Source organism: Anabas testudineus, chromosome 18, assembly GCF_900324465.2.
Source record: "Anabas testudineus chromosome 18, fAnaTes1.2, whole genome shotgun sequence".
NCBI classification, from domain to species: Eukaryota; Metazoa; Chordata; class Actinopteri; order Anabantiformes; family Anabantidae; genus Anabas; species Anabas testudineus.
The window spans coordinates 17,302,265-17,325,429 of NC_046627.1; positions in this window are offsets into that span (position 1 = coordinate 17,302,265).

Sequence of the window (23,165 nt, forward strand, 5' to 3'; positions counted from 1 at the left end):
CTGTCTATACATCCACAACAAATGCATTGCCGGATTAATCTCCTGGGGGGCACCAGGGGCAGCTGCTGGGCCCCCCTCAGTCCTCACACCAACGTTTTCTCCCACTTTTTTTCTGCTAGAACACGACATGATCCAAGACTTGTTATGACCCAGCATGTGGATTTAGGAGAAATATTAAACAGCTGGACTCAAAACAGGGAAATACAGAGGCTTGAATGACTAGTCCCTATTTTGGAAAATATTCTGATGACTAGCGGTTAGGAAACCAGTTAAGTTTCTGTCGTCTAAAACCAAGAATTGATGTATTTAGGTTTCTGTGCAGATTGAACAACATGACATGAGTAACTAAGTGACTTTAACAAGTGCTAGTAGCTTTTCTTACTTTTGGACACACTTAGCAAGAAAGTGAATAAATACATTTTCTAAATTATTCCTTTAGCATCCTCAGGAAATACAAGAAGACCCACAGCCTTTTTTGTTGCTTATTTGTGAAAAAGGTTTTCAGTTCAATAAGCATCAGCCAGTTCACACACAGCAGGATAAGCCTGGAGCCAAGAGCCGTTCAACCAAAGGGATTTTTCCTTTCTCACGTTGTTTGAGCGTTACCTGAAATGTAGGAGAGGATTATTAGAGAGAAAGGTTTCTGATTTTCCTTCGTGACCCCTCAGATTTACCTGGTAAAGCTTTGAGTGTATCTCCACCAAAGCATCCATCATTGTAGTTCATAACACAGCTGGACAAAGGCAAAGCACAACAGCAGACTAATCACACTGATCTCTTACTGGACCTTCAAACTTACAGATGGCACTGAGAAGGGCTGAAGCTCGAGACTATAAGCTAATTATTTTTATGTCATGCAAATGAGGTCATTATTTTCACAGTGGCCGTTTGTTTAGCATTTGTTTTGTGTTTGTTTGTTTTTTCTTCAGAAAACTACCTCTATATTTGTTTGCTTTCGATTGCTGTTTTATATTTATATTTTGCAAAGTGCAGTGCACATTTTTCCTCTGCTTAAGCTGTCTGCTGTCGTGCAAAAATAAAAAATGAAGTCTTATGCAGTTGTGGTCTGTTGGAACATGGACCCTGTTGACCAATTGCTAAAGCTATTATGAAATGTTGGCACTTTATGTCATTGTAAAACTGATTTACAGCTTTAATCAGGAGCCTAGTTATAATATATATATATACACACAAATGCTGACAACCCCTGAAAGTGTAAGTACAATAGTCTCTCCATCTGTGGATGTATTACCTTTCATAAAATTAAAATTAAACAGATGCTAATTAAAATCTAAATCAAGAAAGTGACATCCAACATGTGGTTGTTGGGCAGCCTTGGTGTAAACAGCAAAGCGTCTTAATTTGGTAAAAATACAAAACAGTCATGAGCAGATTGTTAATGGTAAAATGGATCATCATCACTCTCGCTGTCTGAAGACTTCAGTTTGACACATAAGTCCACACAGTTACATAAGTTCTGCTGTTTGTACTGTGAAATCAGTGAAGATGCCAGGACAAGGACACAAAAGCCTAGAATCCTTCTGCTGGACTGTGGCCATGCCTTTAACAGGGTGTTGGTGACCTTTCAGACCAACATGTTTGATGTTGGTTCTGGCTGCCTCATAATCTAATATTCCCTTGAGTCCCTGTGGGCAGGACTGAGGTGAAACTGAATTCCCTGCACCAAACTCTTGCTGTTTTTCCTCCTACTTCTCTGCTGTGGCTGAGTGTGCACAGCCAAAACCCATTTGTAACGGGCTATGAGTCCATCTGCTGTTGTCCACATGCTGTTCACAACCATCATTTAAGTCGTAAAAAACACACAAAGAAAACATTACCCTGGTATAATCGGAATAATAAGAATAAACAAGGAAGCGGTTGATGGAAGACAGCAGACAAGTGTCTCTCATCAAAAAGTGGTCATATATTGTCACAAAAAAAGTGATGTACATCATTTTAAAAAATAATAGTTTTACACAAATACCAGCAAAGTAGTGCGAAACTATTTAACTATCAACTAAACTAAGACAAATACTTTTTGATCCAATTTATAAATCTTTGCAACAAATGTCAAGAAAATAAATGAATCAGATGAATCCTGTTGTTCGCCAAATGTTCAGATTTATAGTTTTGGGAAGCACGGTGTCCTCCTCACCTGCACAAACAAAATGTTTGTGGCTGCGCATCAACCCCTCGAAAAACAAACTGCTGTTTAATAGGGTTTGTGATCGATCGCTGTGACTCAACAATAACTTTGCCAGGTGCTGAGATTTTATTGCTTTCAAAATTAGTCCGGCCTGTGCTCTTTTTTGAAAAGTCAGCAGCGAGAGACCAAGTGATGGAGACTGAAGGTGATCCGTTACTTTCCTGGCTTGAAACCAAGGTGTCAGACTCACCAGAGAGACGCATTTCTCTTCAGATGAAAGAAACTTTAGTGCCACGTGGTGAAACTGTTTTTTTTTTTACAAAAGGCAATTTATGGAATTACAATATGGAAAAGTAACAGAGTGACACAAGAAACCAGTCAGTTTATACAATATTATCATATTTCTTTAAACCTATCCCCACATTAAACTTTTTTAACTGGAACATAAGAAAGATGAGACATAAGACATAGGAACACAGTCTAAAATTGAAGCTAAAACAGCTTCAGCTGTTTGGAATAAGGCCCAATGAACAATTACTGTGTGCTCATTGTGGTGTAGTGGATAGAGAGATAGACGAATTATTTTTCAGCATTTCCAGCACATCAGTCAAAAGTCAAATTAAACAACAACAACTTCTCTCTGGCCACTTGGGGGCAGCAAGACAAGTTGTAAACACTTATTTACACATCCATCCTCAGAGCAACACAAGGATGGATTGGAGTCCTGTTTTGGATCCTATTCTGAATGTAGGCTCGATATTCACTCTCCTGATAGAGATATCTGTCTTTTTTAGCCACTTTGGTTTTTGCTTTTGCAAAAAAAAAAAAAAAAAAACTGTGAAAACAGTTCTGAAATAGTGAAGCTGCAGACCATAAACCAAAACAAAGAGCTGAAAGCTGTTGAAGCAGAAATCATCATCTTTTGGATCATCGCTACGAGTGACACATCTCAAATTACACTTACTGTATAACGTGATCCATTGTTAAAACCAAAATATTAACTAGCTGTAACTTAATTCATTAATATAAACAGCTGTTGGTCAATTTCTGTGTCAGCAGATTCTGCCTCTAATTGTTAGCACTCAACACCTCCAGCTCTGTGGAAAAAAATGTAACAACTCTGGCGGTGTTCTTCATTTCTGGAAAGTTTGAATTTTTCCATTAAGACAATGTTAAAACTCTCTAAAAGAGAAGTTTGATTTGATTTTGATTGACAGGGCCTCGGGCTCGGCTTGGTAATAACTTGCCTGTTGTGTCTCAGTCCCTCCCAGGCTCCATCATGTAGACCAAATTACAAATTAAGAATAGAGATTTTTACAACTGACAAGACGGTGCTGAGTGAAAACCAACTCCACACTGGGGTGGATTAAATTGAATGTGACACCTGCGTGTGTATGGCAAAAGTAAGTGAACCTCTCGGATTATTAGTTCATTTAAAAGGGAAATAAGTGTCAAAGTCACAAGTGTGCCCTGGTATTGACCAAAGGAGATTTCTGATTTTGGACTCTCAGAAAGATCTCACTGAGAGCAAAGCGTGTGATGACAAAGAGGTTAATATCAGTGTTTATGGCTCAACCATCAGGAAAACATTGAACAACTGTGGTGTGCATGCAAAGAGGAAGCCACTACTTTCCAAAAAGAAGCTCAAGGGCATGTTCATTAGCCAGACAACTACTGGAAGAAAGTTCTGAGGTTGAATGAGACCAAAGTAGAGAGTCTTGGCTCGAGATGAGAAGTGTAATGTTTGGCGATGACCAAACGCTGTAATCCAACGTAAGGGCTTTATAGCATCTGTGAAACATAGTGGGGACAGTATCGTGACTTGTGCTTGCTACAACAACACTAAACACACAAAGAGTGGTCAAATCTGAATAGACGTTAAGTTATTGATGCAGAAGACGTTCACGTCAGTTACAGAAACAGAACGGGAGCCCCTGAATATGCTTATATGCATTTAGCTGGTGTCGTTCAGGGTCAGATGTAAACCTTTTTATAAGGATTATACAGTAAAATACACATTTCCAACAAAGCCAGGGGCCTAGTTGGAGTCATTAGCATATTAAGTGTTTTCCAGTTGCTTTTCAGACACGAAGTGTAAACACTGTGCAGATTCTCCCTTCTCCTCAATCTACTTCACTGAAAAAGCAGATGCTGTTTCCCATGTCATTATTAAAGCTGGCAAATGCTGTGAAAGATGAAAGGGCTCTCCAGAGTCTTGTGGCTATGACGCTGCCACACCTGACTGGCTTCAATTTTCAGCCGAACATCGGCGCCCAGAAGTGAGTAAAATATGAGCCAGCTGTCCCGAGATTGCAACAGCAACCCCGTCCCAAAAGAGCCATTTGGTGGCCAAGACTTCAGAAATGAGTTTAATCCAAATGTGTGTGTTTACCTCGGAAAACAAGTTTCCCTGGGATTTTTCATTCTTTGAACCGTGAAGGCGTAAAAGCACAAATGCTCGCTTGAGTTAAGAATCTGTAGATGCCTGACTTCATCAGGAGATGAGAAAGAGGAGCCACTACAAGTGTGCATGGTTTAAAGCAACATATGCGTTGCTCCACCTTTTACAGTGTTTAAGTATGTACTGAATCACCTCTCCGTCTTTAAACCCTGCTCGGCTATGTGTTCAACATTTGATGTAATACAGTGGAGTTTGCTGAAGCGGCATCAATGTGTAATGAGTCGTCAAGGCGCTTAGATACGAGAACGTGTGAATGACTCGTCTGGAAACAGACTGAACACCTGCTGCAGAGTTTCTCTTCCATTAAACTCGGTGTCTCTGAGTTCTTCAGGAATGCCCAAATTATGTTTAGTAATTAAAGTGTACTTACAGCTAAGGACAAAACACATCTAAACCCCTAAGCACTTAAAAAGCTCTTGGTTAAAATATATATCGTTTCATGTGGGTGCATTTGTTGAAACTATTTTCTGCTGTGGATTAATATGCATTCGTGGCACTAGTACATAATAACAGCAGCAGGACCAAAGTCTAAAGATAGTTGGTTAGAGGCCACAAATTTATCCTCCAGGTTGTCTCTTAGATTTTAACTGTACAGTGACGCTGCTTCCTGTCTCTCGGGTTATCTCCTTCTTCCTCTGGGTCCTCTGCCAATTGAACATATTGAACTGGCTGAAACGCAGCGATGGAGGTTTTCAATTGTAAATTAATTTGCAAATTAAAAAATGTTTTCACTTAATCATTAAGAGTTATTTTGTGCAGATTAATGATTATTTTATATTAAAGAAATTCAATTGTGCAAAAAGTGAATGCATCCTAATCCTTTAATTTAATTTTATATAATAAATGTATGTTATTATTGCTCATGCTTTTTGTTTATAATGCTTTATGATTAATAGACCAACTGTGTTATTAATTATTTAAGTTATCACTAACCATAACTGAAAACAAAGAACTGTAGTTTCCTCTAAAATCTTTATGTACAAATGACTCAAATTAACCACAGTCCTCTATACTCCAGCTAATGGTTGCTCATCTTTACATTTAGGCTGCACTGTTCCTATTGTTTGGTGTTCGTATGGAACAATAGGTTTCACTCAGATAAAGAAGAAGAGGCAGACCCTTAGGTCATGTTTAGTGCTTTGTTTGCATCAGCGAGCTCATCCAGCCTCGGGGAAGGCAAACAGCGTGGCTGAGATGGACTCTTCTGCTGCACAAAGTCTATTGCAAAACCAGTTACAGCTGTTCAAATCCCATCATGTATAATAAGGTATTTTTCCATGGTAACAGTGTCCGACAATGTGGCGAAGCCTTTTTGTCAAATTTAACTCATAATTATAATTACAGCCTGGAACTCAAAGCCCGAGGCACTGTGTAAATTTGCCGATAATTACTAGTGCAGCGGGTGAGAGGGCACAGGAAACAAGATTTTATTTATTATCTCATTATGTGACAGTTTTATGTGCCCAAGTGTATGATTTTAGTCCAGAGAACAACCAGGGATGCTGTAAAGCAAACAACAAATATATGTATATATTAATATATGTTATTAAGCGCCTGTATTATTTGTTAAAGTAAGATATTATCAACAAACCCCAACACAGCACAATGATTTAAATCAATTAAACCCCATTAAAAATGTATTTATTCTTCAATTTTACATATACACCCGTTGAAACTATAAAACAAAAGCATTAGATGCAGCTGTTCACCTGTTGACCAACCACACAGGCCATACATGTGTGATTATGGGTTTTGAAGGAAGCTCGGTGGCTTTGAATTGAAATAAGTAAGTAAAGTATAAGTTCATTCATCAAGTAGTATTATTAACAATTATTTAGTTAGATTAAGTTGTTTTGTGTGTAGACAACAGCTGAGTCATTTGCATAAGTAACAACTTTACAAGTACTCACTACCAGTAATCTGATTAATCTCAAACAGCAGACGCTTCTTCCTGCTCTGACTGTGTTCGTTTCCAGTTGTGTTAAGACTTAATATTCGCAGACTTGATTTGGAAAACAAGGCAGAATCTCTATATGTGGCAATTACTGCGTCTCTTTTTCATCCAGCAACTGTGTGCAGCCTTTTGTCGTGTGCAGAGCCTCTTGTAAAAAGTTAAATGAAGCCTGATCAGGAAGGTGTAATTTCCAGTGACACCAAGGTCAGTAAAACGTATTGTTGAAAGGTAGAGAAAGACTATGGGTGTTATCAGTTCTGCCTGTGCTGTCAGCTAGAGAATACAAAATGAGCTGGATTATGTCCCACACAGTCCGACTGTCTTTCAATGCATCTGTATCTCTTGCAAATCAAGTAGCAGCAAAAAAAAAAGAAAAAGTAAAGCATTCTTTACATAAATCAGTGAAGCGTTAGTCGAGATGAAATCAGAAGCTCCCTCCCCAGACATCTTCAGCTGATACAAGATAATACCTGTGTGTTATACCAGGGTCCCTGTAGTTAGGCACAGTCACCGTGCTCAAACTTCTCTACCAAGGACACACGGGGGCTAAAGTACAAGTAGAAACAAAAACGACAATGAGACAGAGATTGCTATCCAAGTACGAGGCCACGGTTTAAAAACACAAGGCAGCAATGCTTAAGACAGTCCTTTACAGCAATAAGGTCAAACTTCATTCACTCACACAAACACACACACACACACACACACTCTCTGCAGGCAGTTTAGGTGACCCAGCCCAGGAAAAGTTAAATTGGTAGTGACAACAACGGCTGCGGTGAAAAACAAGCGCGCACAAGTCTAGCTGAGAAAATATTCTCCAGCAAACTGAATCTGCAAGTGAGTATTTAAAGAGATGAGCACAGGATTTGGATTTGCCACACAGGCAACACAAATGCTCAATCTTGATACAACTGAATATTTTTAACTTAAAAAATATATATTTTTTTTAAATTAAAAATCTCTCTTGTGGGAGTGGTGGTAAAAAAAAGTGTGAGGAGATAAATGGGATGCAGTGCAATGATTACAGTATTGAACAATGCACTTTAATGGGAGCTTTCTAAAATAGTTCCGTTTCAAGTATCACAAAACCGTGACATGACTTCTTTTTCATTGTGTGAACAAAAGCTCGGAGGTGGTCTCCATCAGAGACGTCATCGCTGCAAAAAAAAAAAGAAGTAACGCTTACATGCTGCCACTGTTGTTCCTGCCAGGTCCCTTTCTCTCCGTCACCCACACACAGAGAGTGAAGTCTTATACGGCCCAAGCTAATCAAAGCCCAACTATGGCTGGCACACAGAGCTGGCTGTCTGATCACTGGATTTGTCTCAGCACCTGCAGGCACAGTCATTCGGCTTTAGTGTCCCACTTTTTGCCAGCAAGAGGAAAATAAAGTGGGATCAAGAAAGGAAAAGGGGCATGTACTGAAGAATTACCAAAATAAAATTAGCCTTAAACTTCTGAAATGTTAAATACCAATTATATCATCGCTTCCTTGTTGACTTGCGTGTACTCTCAGTTCGTCCAAGATTATTTCCAACGTGCTTCGTCAAAGGAAATGTGTTGACTCGAGTCTTTGCGGGCAAATAAACTGCAAATGAGTTTAGAAGACGAGGTCGGAAATCAGCTGGGAGTACAGAGGAATTATTGATTCAGCAGTTTTGCCAATTCACCGCTTTCTGCTTTAATGGGAACTCTGCTCGGGGCAGGTCTGGGATTTTCAGTTAATGGAGTGCCTCATGCCTCATCCCGCACCACGCAGCCATCTGAATGTTCATCTTCCATTAAGAATTATTGCTAGTGAAACAACTGCTTCACCCCAAATTGAATATCATGTTGGATATTACAGGCCGGGCCATCGGGGAAATCAGCAGACCGAAGGCTGAAGTCTCAACAAATCCACTTCAAACTTGTACAAACTTGTGACTTTACTTCTTCGTGTTTAGTTTTTATACTAAAAACTCATATGTAACTTTAATTTTAGCTGCTCCCATACATGCTGGGTTGCTCTGTCCAACATAAGTTATTTGAAGTCAATAAACAACAAGAACAACATCAAATTGTTGAAAATCTGACTTTAACTAGCGTTAGTCAGAGTTTGTTCTCTTGGGTTCTCCATTAAAATAATTATCTGAGCCTATTAAATCTACAGTAGTAAATTTAGTGAACAACAATTTTTGAACGCATTTACTGTCCATACAATATAACATAACTGACTGAGTGTGTTAATGTATTCATGTTCAAATGGTTATCTGTGCCTCCTCTGTGTTTGCAAAGTGGCAATCTGTGGTTTCTATAAGGAAAACTGGATATTGTGTATTTGAATAAAACGTCTTAAAATGTAAGAAAATAACGTTTTAGCAGCTGTGACATCGCTGCAGCTCAGAGGGCAAACAGAGCACGAGCTTATGAGAAGCCTCCGTTTTCAAGGAGAAACTGAAACAACACAGATGGAGATCAAAATGTCTGGGAGGTTTGTAAGGACGTGAAGTTGACTCAGTCACTGAGGTGCTGCCTGTGTTTTTTGTTGTATTGTTCTTAATGTTCAGGGTTTTATGAGCTGTACAAAAGTTAAACAAGCAAGTGGATGCGGCTACCTTCATGTCAGCCTAGGGGTAAAAAGAAGAAGACCATCATCCTGAATTATTAGTGAGACTCTAACGTGTGTCTTTTTAAATGTTTGGTTGCTTTCTGAAGGTTCTACATGCCCCATCGTGTCACTAGTGATACACATGGTTATTTTATGTTATTTTGTATATAGAGATATATTCTGCTCATGCAATTCATATTCCACCCAGGTAGTAATTAGCCCCAACTTAACCTTTCTCATAATGGGTTGGGTGCAATGCAAGGAGGTATTTTTACATTTCAACTGCATTTCAAAAGCAACCCAGCCTCTCCTCCAAACGCGCCTGTCTGTTGTAGCCCTATCTGCAGCACTTCCTCATTTCTCCCACGCTGCGGCACAAGGCAGGGGAGATAGTAATTGTATTTCTGAATCTTTTAAAAGAAAAAAAAAATGTTTTTGTCTTCTGAACCTAGCGCTGTCAGGACGTCTGATTAGCTGTCAGTCAGTGAACAATCGAAAGAGACCCTGCTGCGTCTTTTCTAGTACAGATCCTCCCAGATTTTATGCATAACCTGCTGCTCTGTGAGGCCATTCACACTGCTCCACCTGCACACGGTGATGAATCATTGAATGAATGGTAAAATTCCCGTTTGTGACATCCGTGTTTTATTGCAGGAAGCTTCTGATGTCTTAGACCCAGTTTTTATACATATTACATCAAAGCCAAGGTGGCAGAAATTGGATTCAGCTGAAAGGTAATTACATTAAATTGTACTCATCTTAATTATTCTTGTGATTAATGTGTTTATGTGTATATTAAATAAAAGACTGAATAATGCTGTATGCACTCTAATGTCCTTTTCCACTGCAGGCTAAAAATGTGATATTAATACCCTGAGGTTATACCGAGCCATTATACGCAACAAAGAAAGTGTCATCGGGTAATAATTATCAGTTATTTTCCATTTGTTGAAACTTTCAATAAATCTCAAAAGAATAATTATATCAATTGCAATTTATATGAGGACTCCCAGGAAGAAGGCAACAAATCCTAAGCGGGAGGGTACATATGGAAGGCATTGGGCTTGATAATGGATGCATTAACGTTCCTCAAAAAGGTTCCAGTTTTCTGGGGAAAATGCACCTAAAGAGCGAAAACCCCTGAGGTCAGCCAGCATTCGGTGCTCCGCAGCTCCTTAATTATATTGGAAGGCTGAAATTTAGCAGACAGAGCTGGAGGAAAACATTGTAATGTGAATGTGTTGTGAGTTTGGAAGCAGAACCATTAAAAATGCTCACAAATATTCAACACAGGACGAAAATTAGTTTGTTAATCATAGATGTTGACTTTTTCATTTTGGTAAGAAATGCCTTCTGTGTCTTAGAAATCCTGTTTACACATAACACATTTTCCAAAACATAGATGGTAGTTTAGCATAGAAAATGCTAAAGTACCTGGTAAGTTACAAATTAACAACCACCACGGCGTTACTGAACTTCCTGCTCATAAGGTTATGGTACAAGCTCTGGGAGCACTCATGCTGTAACGTAAACATATCACTTCAAAAAAACATTTGTCAGTTTGTCATTACAGTGAAGCTTGGAAAACATTTCAGTAATATGGGAACTCGATTTCAAGAGGTCACGGCTGTCAGAGGTGCCCTAACCTGTTAGCGGCCACTGAAGCAGTCAAGTGGAGACGGTGCGTGGGAGGAGAGATTTGGAAAACCTCAACATTAATTCTGTCACAACCAACGATTTTGATAGAAAAATCAAACGTTACAGTTTGAAGGGTTTAATCTGCTCCTTCCCACAATCCAAAAACATGCAGGTTAATTGGTGGCATGAGTGTGAGCGTTTGTCTGTTTCAGCCCTCTGATAGATCTGTGACCTGTCCAGGATGAGTGGTGGGTGGTGGTGCAAACTACATCTTTGTAAGGATAATACATTAACTTCGGCATGTTTTTTCAAATGTAAGCTAGTCATCTTTGTTAATTTGTACAATTTAAAAACTAAAAAGTAAGAATCTACAATTGGATTAGCAACACTTTTTGATAATGTGACATCATATTGACAGAAAACTACTTTCTTTGCTGAATGTGTACAGTATGTGCAACACGATGCTGCAGAAACTGATTCTACTACTCTGAGGTGTGAATATTCAAGTATATTCAACTAAAACAATTAGTCTGCTGATAGCCGATTGCTCAACATACAAGAACGAAAACCACAAACACATGGCTGAGTAGATTTCCAATCATTGTTCTTACGCAGACAAAAGGGATGGAGGTTCATGACTCATAGACAAACGGCAAAGAGTGAAGCATCAACAAGCGACAGCGCAATTTAGAAAGTTAGAAAGAAAGACCTACAAAATGATCACTTTATTATTATTAATCTAATAAAGGAAAATGTGTTTAAAAACTAGGCTGATGTGGACTATGAATGAGATGGGCAATAAACCCATTTACAACTGTGATATTACCTGAAATTGCAGCAATTTACAGCTGAAAATGATTCATTTCCTCCTTTAAAACCTCTGACATGAAGTGCTCAACAATCAAATACATCTTGTTGACTGTGATAATGCAATTTGTCCTTGTTAACACGTACAGTATCTCCAGTTTCCAGCTCTGAGAAAACAAAAATCTCTAATTCAGCAAGTGTTTGTTTCCTGCTCAGGCCTCTGATTTGTCATTTCCTGTCAGCTGGAATGAATTGTCTTCATTAGACTGATCAAAGCGGCCCATCGGGTGATTGTGCTGCTTTCTGACTCAATCACGTAAATGTTACAAGTTAATTCCCCCAAAGAAGACACACAACCAGAGGGTTTGTCTTGCTGCAGGTTCTCTACTATATCTCATTAGGAGGAGATTAAGAGACGGACGACCACGGCTACAAAAGCTCTGGATGATTAATTAATGAGATGGACTTGTCAATCAACAGTAAACTTTAATGACTCTAAGCCTTTCATTGTCTCTAAAAAAATGTAACCTGGCTGTTTATGTGGAGTCTTTGGTACTGTGCAGTGCAGGAAAATATCACTGTCAGGGACTTTATACAGCCTCTGGAGACCAGCTGGTATTCCTGCCTTCACTGTGTGCAACCTCTGCAATTCCACAATCCTCGCTTCCTGCTTCCTGCTGGGGTCAACTAAGGGTTAATTAAAGCATAAATATGGCTTAGAAGAAGGAACAGATTGTTGATCAGAAACAAGAATATATTTGCCACAGATTTTGACACCCGCTGTATTTTGTTTATGTTCGTCAATTTGGACTTCTTGACTTTGCAGCTGTTTTATCCACAATGTCATCGTCTCTCAAGAAAGCATTTATTTACCTTATGCATAATACAATAGCCACACTCACACAGTCAGTGTCATGTCAGAAGGGCAACTTATAAGTTAAGCAGCTTGGATAAGAAAAGTTAAAGTCCAGGTGGAGATAGATGACAACACATGACTGATGACACAGATGGACAAAACCAGTTTTCATGGCCAAATACACAGTACTACAAAGACGGAAAGTCACATCCAGCTAACTGCAATTAGCATCTTAATCGCTTCTAAAAACTTATGCTGGATCAAACACTTTAAAACTCATAACTTTTTGTTGAATCCTCATGGACAGCACATTTAACATTTAAAAATTAATAAGGTGTGTTCATGCTATTGCGAAAGAATGAGGGTCAGGCATCATCTTAGCCACAATGCTAATGTTGCTAGCAGCTACGTTTCTGAGACTCAAGCTGTTTTTCAACAGCCTGTACAGTATCTGTATCTGCGTGCTAATTTTTCTCCAATTAGAAGCCTGTGTTCATCTAATCGTAATGTGAGGGCAATCCATAATTGTACATTATTCACAGAGGAAATTCAGAGATTCAAGTAGGCTAATTATTTTCCAGCAGTGGTCAACACTGATTGGCTGCATCCATAAAGGTCAGTGCAGCAAAGGTCAAAGTTCAGTCAGTTGGGACTGAGCTGAATACTAATTTCGGCATGCTATAACATTCACAGTTACAATGCTAATATGCTAATGTTTCACTTAACCGGCGTGAAATTCAGGTGTTACAGTGTCATCAAAAATTATACTACTACTAGTATTACTAGTACTACTATTGAAATCCACTCTTAGTTGTTAAGATATCTCAAAAGCGGTGAATGCTGCAATGTTAGCATTAGCAGATAGCATCTTCACACCTATTCCATTTTTCCTTTCACTGCTCATTAATCCTATTATGACTGATGTTGCACATAACAACACTCTGCAGTCACAACTGAATAGAAACAGAAGACATCTGTGGCCTTACTGAGCACCTGTCATTAAGGTTTAGGTCTGTGACAGGTACGATGGACACCTGTGGCCGCGCTGCACTGTCAGACCCAGGTGGAGGGCAACACACATCTGCAGCTGGCAGAGTAACTCGCTCCATTAGCAGGAGAAAGCTGGGAGACAGAGCATAGTTAGGCTGAGAGCCGAGACGCTGCACCATCTAGGAGGCTGATGAGGAGGTAAAGGGCACGGTGGTATTGTGCTCCCTGAACATCAAGAGAGGAGGAAACTGAACTAGTGGTAATGCACAGTGACACGTCTCCAGTTTAGCTCCTCACTATGCAAATAACACACAAGGAGTGATGGTGTATAAAGAACATGAAACATATAAAGGTCTGTTGACCTTTGTGGGATGATAACTGAACATGTTAGCTGTTACATAAGTTAAAGCTACTCTGAACCTCTGTCCAGAGGGCGGAAGATGGCTCAAGCCTTTGCACTGGGTCTCATTCATGGTTTAATGCCATCTTCCCACATGCTAATTTGTGTTGTTATGTAGTAACCATGTGGTGCAAAATGTTCCAGCTAGAACCAGATATTGTAGACAGCGTTAAAACAGAACCGATGAAACTGTTTTGATGAAACTTCCCTGGGAAGTGCAGTAGTTGCTGATCTTTGTTCTGCAGACTGCTCCAGTACTCTGCTTTACTCTCAATAATTATAATTATGTTTTTAACGCTAATCAAATTACAATAAAAACCATGAACAAAGTAAGTGAAACAGTCGTTAATAACTTCTGGAACCACCTTTGGCAGCAAAAATCTCAAGCAAGCACCTGTAGCAGTGGATCAGATCTGCACAACATCCAGGACCATTCTTCCTCCCAGCGCTTCAGCTCAAACACTCATTCATCACAGATCTATTATTACATTATATTATTATTGCTTTGTTTAATTAAAATAGCTCTGCAGTTGTGGAAAGAAAACTAGGCAATTAAGGTCCCAAAAAAGATGCATATTTGACTAAAGCTGGGATTAATTAGAAAAACGGTAAAGCACAGGAGTGCTTTAACGTGCATCAAATTCAATACCTCTTGGTTTGTAAAATGAGTTGTACACACCGTAAGTCTTCCATCCAGAGAGCAGATAACTGTGTAACTCTACTCTCTGCAGAGCCTTCTCTGTGCGGCTCTGCGCTTAATGCATTTGTGTCTTATTAAATAAGATTTTTTACGTTGACATGATTTTCTAATGCATGATGGTGCCTGGGCTGCTGGGGAAGAAAGGCAGCTGGAGGCAATGCAAATGACCGAGTCTTACTGGACTCCCAGGAAACTGCCTCCTCACAGAGCCCATGCCACCCGCACACAGATTTAAAAAAAATAAATCTGTTGATATGAAAGCCCAGTAACACTAATTTGCATTATGATGAAAGTGTTTTTCTCTTACAAGAGATGGCCTTATGTAATTATTCATTTTTTCCCCTATGTTAGTCTCTCAGCACAAGAACCTCGTGACAGGCAATATTCTCCATCTAAGCTCCTCTGAAGGACTAATTTGATTTGATAGGTGCTGTGTGTGTGTGTGTGTGTGTGAGAAGGAGCCCTCCATCTCCTTCTAACAAATTAACGTGTACATTATGCACAAGGGTCTAGACACAGCCTCAGACATGCACTCACTGTTCTTCCAGGCTGCCGTGCATTATTATTGGTGCTCGTCTTCATTTTCAGTCCAAGCAGGTGTTGATTCCACTGAGCGAAACGCAGCTTCAGTCGATATCTGACTGCCGCCGTTTGTCGTCTTCTGTTGATTTCAGTGACAGCTCAGGGCCCTAGAAACTGGCTCTTCATTTGATCCTGTTAGAGCGGCGAGGAGCAAAGTGTAACTCTCACTGCTGCAACTTGGGTTGAACAACACTGACCTCAAGTGCTGACGATTCATGAAACATTTATCAGCAAAATCTCCAAATTGAAGCCATTTGTCGTTTGGCATGTTGGTTCATGCATTAATAATCACTATTTTTGCTGTGCACTGAAGACTGAAGACACCTTAACATGTTAAATAACGGAGGATTGCAAAAGTATTGGAACACGTACTGTGATTTATTTAACAATGCCTCTTTGTGTACAGTATCTATATGGCTGCTCAGCCGATTGATCAGTAGCTAAAGTTAAACTTCTTCAAATTTTAGTAATGTTTATAGTATTTCTGTTATTTAATACTGTTACTTCGATTCCAGCCGAAATACTAATACATGAAGAGAATCATAACTGAGTCACTGTGACAGAAGTGAGAGTGTAACACTGCCCTCTAGTGTGTAAAGAACAATGTTACAAACATGAAATCCTCCAGGGACTGGAGCAAAAATAAAATAAAATCTTTCTTTTAGGTGGCAGTAGTAAGCAAATACTTTAAAATACTAAAAATTAAGTGTTGTGAGGTTTTTTCAGAGCTACTGTTGCATCATCTCTGGTCTATAGCGACTTATTCTGATAGTATAATGATAATATATATATCATGTGGCCACAGAGAGTGGGTTCACCCTCAGCAGCAAGTATCACTGTAACTCAGAGAGATGGTGACAGTTAGTTAACGGAGGATATAACCAGCACTGCTGAGGCCGATGGAGACAAAATAGTCGTAGTCGTATCTTTGCACTAGTTATTGTGATTCTCATTGTTCACATAGCTCAACAAGGTTAAAAACTATATGAATCGCTAGGCAGAAAGGAGATGTGCAGTAACCTGTACAGTTCACCCCCCTTCATCCAGGGACAGCTGGGATCAGCTCCAGGACCCCGGTGACCGACAGTTCACTGTAGCTGCAGGTGATCTGCAGCTCTGATTATAACTCCACCGAGATGATCATACAGTTTAATTTAACCATCATCAGCCTCAGCAGAGACGCTTACAGGCTCTGTTAACTGTGTCCACCTGACTATCATGCTGTAACATGTCCAAATCAGGTTACATACACTGTTATGGTGAAGTATACTGTCGGTAACTGGAGATGCCAGAGCTGATGCCAGCTGTCCCCGGGTGAAAACCGGGTACGGCCTGGAGATCTGGTCTGTTAGATCCCTAAAGAGACTGGACTTTAACTATGTCTGTGGATCAGACTAATGAATCCGTATGATCCAAACAGTCCAGTCAGGTCATGTATAAGTTAAGACACTGTCACTGCCGTTACACAACAATGGATATATTAGGGGACATAATGAAAGATGCATTTAAGAGCTCCAATAGGATACAGAGGTGCATACAGCTGTTTAACCACCATGAACTAGCAGGTACAGTCAGAAGCGTAACAACTGAAGCACAGACGGTCAGTCTGCAGGACTCTCAGATCTGAGACCTACACTGAGCTGCACGTGATCTACCATCTACTATCACTACGACCTCACGAGCAGCGTGTCCTGTGCCTGGTTGGAAGCTGAGCTGTGCTGCCCTCAGTCGGCTGACTGTGGTAGGAAAATACTGTCACTTTGGATGTTGAACATGTGAATGTGTGTCTGTACTCTGTGTGAGCTATGACTTACTTTATGTTTGTATTAATGGTTTTCAGCTGTGTTCCTGTTTCTTCGGCTCTTGACGTTTTTCTAATCATCACTCATTGTGCAAACACGCATTAAACTCATCAAACACGCAGAATGTGCAGCGACATATAGCAGAATAACACTGACCACAAACAAGCCTGCAGATGAAAGTGGGTTTTTGCATTTTTTTCCACATCTGAACTCAAACTGCTCGCTACAATAAGCTGGGTTTCAGGCCTCCCAGGCTCCAGGCGTTAAAGTGACCTCCCTCTGAAACAACTTAGAATTAGTCGTCGTCAGAATCTAAATTATTAGCACACACATACTGCAACAGCCCTGGGAATGTAAATAAATGTGTGTATTTCCAGTTTCATTAAAAAAACAACTGTTACATTTGTTCTAACTGGTGACACATGAACAGTAAATGTCTTTGTGAACCTGACATGACTTTTCTTCTTACAATGAACCACATTTGGCCCAAGTTGTGAGCGGTATATCTCCTATTTTATATCATCCAGTGTCAGGAGGTCGATCACAGAAACCAACGTCACATGAGGAATGAGTGAGGATGGTGTTTTTATTATGACCATCACCATCATGCTGAATTTTTTGGCTTCACTAGAAACTTGTGTGGAAACCTGCTGCTTTTATTTATTTGTTTATTTATTTATTTTCACATGGTGAAACTCAGCAGCTCCACTTGTATTAACACAGAACCACAACTGGAGGCAGTAGACAGATCAGGTTTATAGTTGGAGCCGTTGCTCATGATCAGCATATTATAACATAACATATTTCCTTTCACATTTCTAGTCATGAAGAACTCGCAGCCGCAGCTGTCGGTGTCATTTTATACCAAAAACATAACATGTGAGGCTTTTCTTACTCACTGCTTACACTTATTCTATATTATTATTATTATTACTCTAAATTCTTATTCAGGACTTCTGTTTAATTAAGTTTACCTAAATATTCTACTTTTATATTTTCAAACAAATTTTTTTTAATTAATTGATTCACTTGAGTTCACTCAACTCGTTGCATAAGTTGACAAAATTCAAAACAAATTAGCATATAAGTCTTCCCAGCATGCGTTTTTTAATTAATTCTCTCTTTTGTTGAGTTAATATTGTTCTTTTTAGTTCTTTAAACACAAGAGTAATGGTGGAAACTTGTTATGTGTCTTTAACACGTACATATATTAGATCACGATTGTTTATTCTCATACTAGTATAAACTAAAGGTTGGTGTTAACTTAAGATGTGTAAGTTAATAAACCTACAAGTATTATATATATTAGATTAAACAGGGATGCTAGCACAAGAAATAAAACTAGATTAAGTCAAAACAGCTATTGTTCAATGAACTCATTAATCTAAATCAACCAAACTAATACATACAATTACACAGCAGACAATATATTTAATCAAGATCACATTTAGTTGTGTTAGAATAACAATTTTAATTTGTTAACTTGATGTAAAAAATTAAGTTGAGACAAGTTCACATGTCTGGAGTTAGGCACCAGATTAAATATTTATTAAATCTTTTAAAAACGTAATTTAATACATGTTCTCACAACAAAAAGTAGAAATCTGTTGTCGAATAAGCTTGAAATGTTAAAAGTTCAATATTTACATTATGTTAATAATGTAAATAATAAAATTCCTGTATTTATCCTCGATTTAAATTGAGTAAATATTAAAATAAAGTTAATAAAATAAAATTGCCTATAATTAGAAATGTTCAGCCTTGTTTAAAATTTGTTAATAATAGAGGAGGTGTAAAAAAGTCATTTTTATTTTCAGAAAGGAATCTGTTTGAATTATTTGCTTCAAATTAACACCAAGATACAAACGTGCTGAATTAAGATGTGGGAATTAAACAACATGCAGAGAGTCGAGTTCGTAAAGAAATGTCCATTAACTTATTTAAACACACACCTCACTGTGTTTTGTCGACTGGGTAATTCCCACTTGCTATAAGTTGTTTTATGTCAGATTTAAATACAAACTGATTCCTATTTATTAGATACGTAGGTAAAAAGTTTTTTTTTATCAAATTACGTAACGACCGCTAATAGTTTTATTTTAACAAAAAGTTTAAAAATAAATAAATAAATACAAATAAAAAAAAATTATATAATAATAATTATGATACTGTATTTACTGACGCACTAAAATATTTTAAGCAAACTAATAATACTCATACAACCCGGTGTAAATATGCAATAATAATAATAATAATAATAATAATAATAATAATAATAATAATAATAATAATAATAATAATAATAATAAAGGCTTCTGAAATCGGGCTTTATCAAACTTTATTACACTTTTAGATGAAGGTGAATCAAAGATCCGAGTTTAAAACAACATCAACTGCGTCCTTAAAATATAAAAACGTTAAATTAACTATGTTATAAAGGTCTATTAACTAAATAAAATAAACAGGTTTCTCAAAATGTTCAGCGTATGGAGTCTTTGATAAGAAATAGGCGTCTACTTTTTTAATTAAATTAAGAATATTAATAATAATAAATGGCCGCAGCAGCACTTTGCTGTTACAAACATAAGTAGATAAGAACTTGATCTTTAACTTACGATCTTATGTGGACAACATTCACCCTCATCTGCGACTTTTACGCAAAAGCTATTTGATCGTTTGCGCACGTTTATTGAATCTTCTCCATGTTTGAACAGTTTGAACAGTAAACACGTTAAAGGACCTAAACACGACAGAGTATGATTTAAATAATAAATAAATATGTATAATCTAGGTTGTTTTATTGGCCCCTAACTTTTAAAAGTCGCCTTATCGGAGCGCAGTCCGGGTTGCGGACTGGATTCCCAGAGTGGCGGCGCTTGCGTGACAAGAGGAGAGAAACCAGGACTTTGTGTCGAAATGTGTCCTGGAGGCAAACATTAAAAGTGGACTCTTTCATCTTTCATGGTTTTTTTCTTGCCCTGCCCCTTTCGCATGTATGTTTAATCATATGAGATGGTCTTCAGACTCCACGGAGACTCAGACAAAAATAAAAAATAAAACACAAACACGAAAAGTATTATTATGACTATTAATATTATTATTATTAGGTTGAATTACGTAAATGTATACTCAGTTCTACTTCTATACACTAAGATATTTCTGTACTAATAATGTTTTTAGGAGTTTACTGCAGCTCTGAAGTTGATATTTTCACAATTAGAAGCTGACCAGGCCTCATTAGATGCAGCTTATAGGACTGAAGGCTGCTCTGAGAGTCCCAGCTGTCCTTCAGGGACATGATTTATTGAAAAATGTGGACCATGTGTATAAGCTAATATGACAGAAGTGCTTTGACCTCGGGGGCAGTGCACTCTGCTGCTACCTTGAGTACTCTGCTTCTTCCTCACGCGATTCCTCCATTTCAGGGTCTTCAGCTCCATGTCTGTCTTTTAAGCTTTTCGCAAATCTTTCGTCGAGTCTGCATGTAAAAACAACCTGAACCTCCAAAGTCCTGGGTCAGACAGAGTGTGCTAAGGACACAGTTTGAAGGAAGGAAGACATACAGGGAAGAGAGTGCTTCATTTTAGGTATAGCTTTGCTTTAAGAGATTAAAAACTTTGAGCATTGAGCAACAACTCTCCCTATAATAAGTTGGAATTATCAAGTGCAACATTAACATTTGACCCCAGTTCCTGGCACAGCTCAGACATTAGCTGTGTTACAAGGAAGCTGATGTTTTCTCATTGATCTGATGTCCCATAAGCCTCGATTTTTGTAGCAGGCCTGTAATCCATCACAAGTGCTTCATCTTTCCCACCCCCACCCAGAGGTATAAAACATGTTTCCTGTGTGTTTTGTACCTGCTGGCGGCTGCACTTATCTCATGTGATTGACTTAATCGCTTTAATGTGCAGAGGAGGGAGCCAATGATTGTTGGAGACATAGGTGTTTTAAAAATAGAAGTAAATAACTAAATTAAAAAGAAACGTGCAGGAAAATGATGTCAAATGTCATTTTGCAACATTTCAGTTCTTTTACATCGTGTTTTCTAGCATCGCCTTTGTCTTTCAGACCTGTAGTGAACAAGGGGTGAGGGGGGGTTTAGGCCATAATGTGATTAAAATATCAAGGATTTCTCTTCTTTGTGCCGAACCGACAAGCTGGCTCTAACAGGGGTTAACTCGCCATTCAAGGGTTAAACAAACAGGCATTAATAGTTTATTCCAGCTGAGCCTCGATCGCGTTTAGATTAGAGAGTTGAGAGATGAAAACCCAAACTAACAAAACCAAAAGCAAGAAGGCGATTTTTGCTAACAGGACAAGGCTGCAAAAAGCTTTTGCAATAAACCAAACAGCTCCCACAATGCCTTTTGCTTTGTCCCCTGTCGAATTGGGCTCTGGGTGCAGCGAGCTGAGGCCTAATAGGGATTAAGCAGGAGAAGTATGTGTCAGTTTCGATGGTCGTAATCTGGAGTGTTCTTTTTGGAGTTTCTGAGCAGGTATAAAATGCAGATTAAGAAGCATTTCTGAAAACCGCAGGAGGACCGGGGGTCTGTTTTCACGCAGGCTCCGACCTTGACCTAACTTCCATCAGCTGCCAGGGAAACAGCATGCTTAAAATCTCATCCGGTGGGTATAGGTTAAATGGTTTGAATATGAAAAACAAAGGGAGTCCTGGTTAAAAAAAAAAAAAAAAAAGCTCAGCATCACAGACGGAGAGCAGAGGTTGCAGGGGAGACTAAAAATCAGACAAATTGGTCAATAGCTCCTCGCTCAGTGTGACATAAAGGGCCCCTTTGGTTCACTGCCCCTCTTTAAGGCCGACCTAAGATGTCTGGACCTATAGTGCCAGAAGTAATGATGTGGAGGATTCCCCCCTCAGACTACCAATAAAGGGATTCTCATCATGACCAACATATACACCCATAACGATCCTGGATTAAAGCCTCTGGAAATCTGGATTATAAACTCAGATAAGTCAAAGTAACCAGCAGGAAAAAGAGAAAATAAGAATCAAATAGTCAGTGCTGAGATCAGGATGAGATACACTCACATCACAGCAGCCGAAACTACATGTATCAGGTATCATTCTACTGCTTTTAAGTACATTTTGGTGTGAATGAAGGACTTGAGTGCAACAATTGTGGTCGTGCTACTTTCAGTACATTAAAATAGAAACATCATAACGAACACGTCTTTATTCCTTGTTAATTAACACACAGTGAGTACTGTGATAGTCCATTCAGGAGGAAATCCAGAGGTCAAGCTCGCCACTGCATATGTCCCACCACATATATCCACCTTTTAAGGCAGCAGTGCCATCAGTGATTAGGAGATCCTGAACACGCCGCGGTGTGATGCTTAACGATGACGCGAGGCAGGAGAGGAAGCGCCGTGTCAGCGCTACAGGGAAGAGGCATGAGGTCACTTCTTTATTTCTTGAAACTGACGTTAAATAGTCGACCCTCACTGCGTCATTTTCTTCAGCATGAACATGTGTTCACGTATTTATTCATACGTTCAAGCTGCAGGAGCATTTAGATGTCACAATGTTAAACATGGACAAAAAGATTATTATCCAATATATATAACTGTTAATGAGTTTGATCAATTGTACGTGTCTTAACCTTGATGTAAAACTCTGGTGGGTGCTCCACTCCAGCCTGAATGCAGAGTATTATGCTGGCAGGTTATTACTTGCAAAGAGGCTTTAATAAAGTCAATTTAGTGGCACACGGAGAACAACTGGGAGTAGGATTCATCCGAGAACAAACACTTTGTTGTTCTCTGCTTCTCTTTGCTGCTCACACCTACACACTGATTTTATTTTACCCCTCTGCCCTGGTCACTTTGCTTCTTTCTAATTGGGTTTGCTAATAAGTCCACGTAGTGTTGTTCGGCAGTTTTAATGCAAGAAATAAACAGAAAAAGATTGATATTGATCAACATGTAGCCTGAAAACCTGCAGCCTGGAATGTCCCGAGCAAGTGTTCAAGCCTACTTACAGATGAAAGTGAGCTTTTCATAGTGTTTAAATCCTATTACCACTCCAAACGCAGTGGTGTTTTACTCCAGTGTTCACAGTTTCTCCTAAACATTTTCCACCTTCAGCATTAATTAAGTCATGTTAAGCTGGAACATGCTGTCAGTCCATCTACGGGCATTTACGGTGGCACAGCCTATTTCCAAGAAAGAAAAAAAAAAACATTATTCTCTGTGGATAATCTACACTTTAGAGGAGT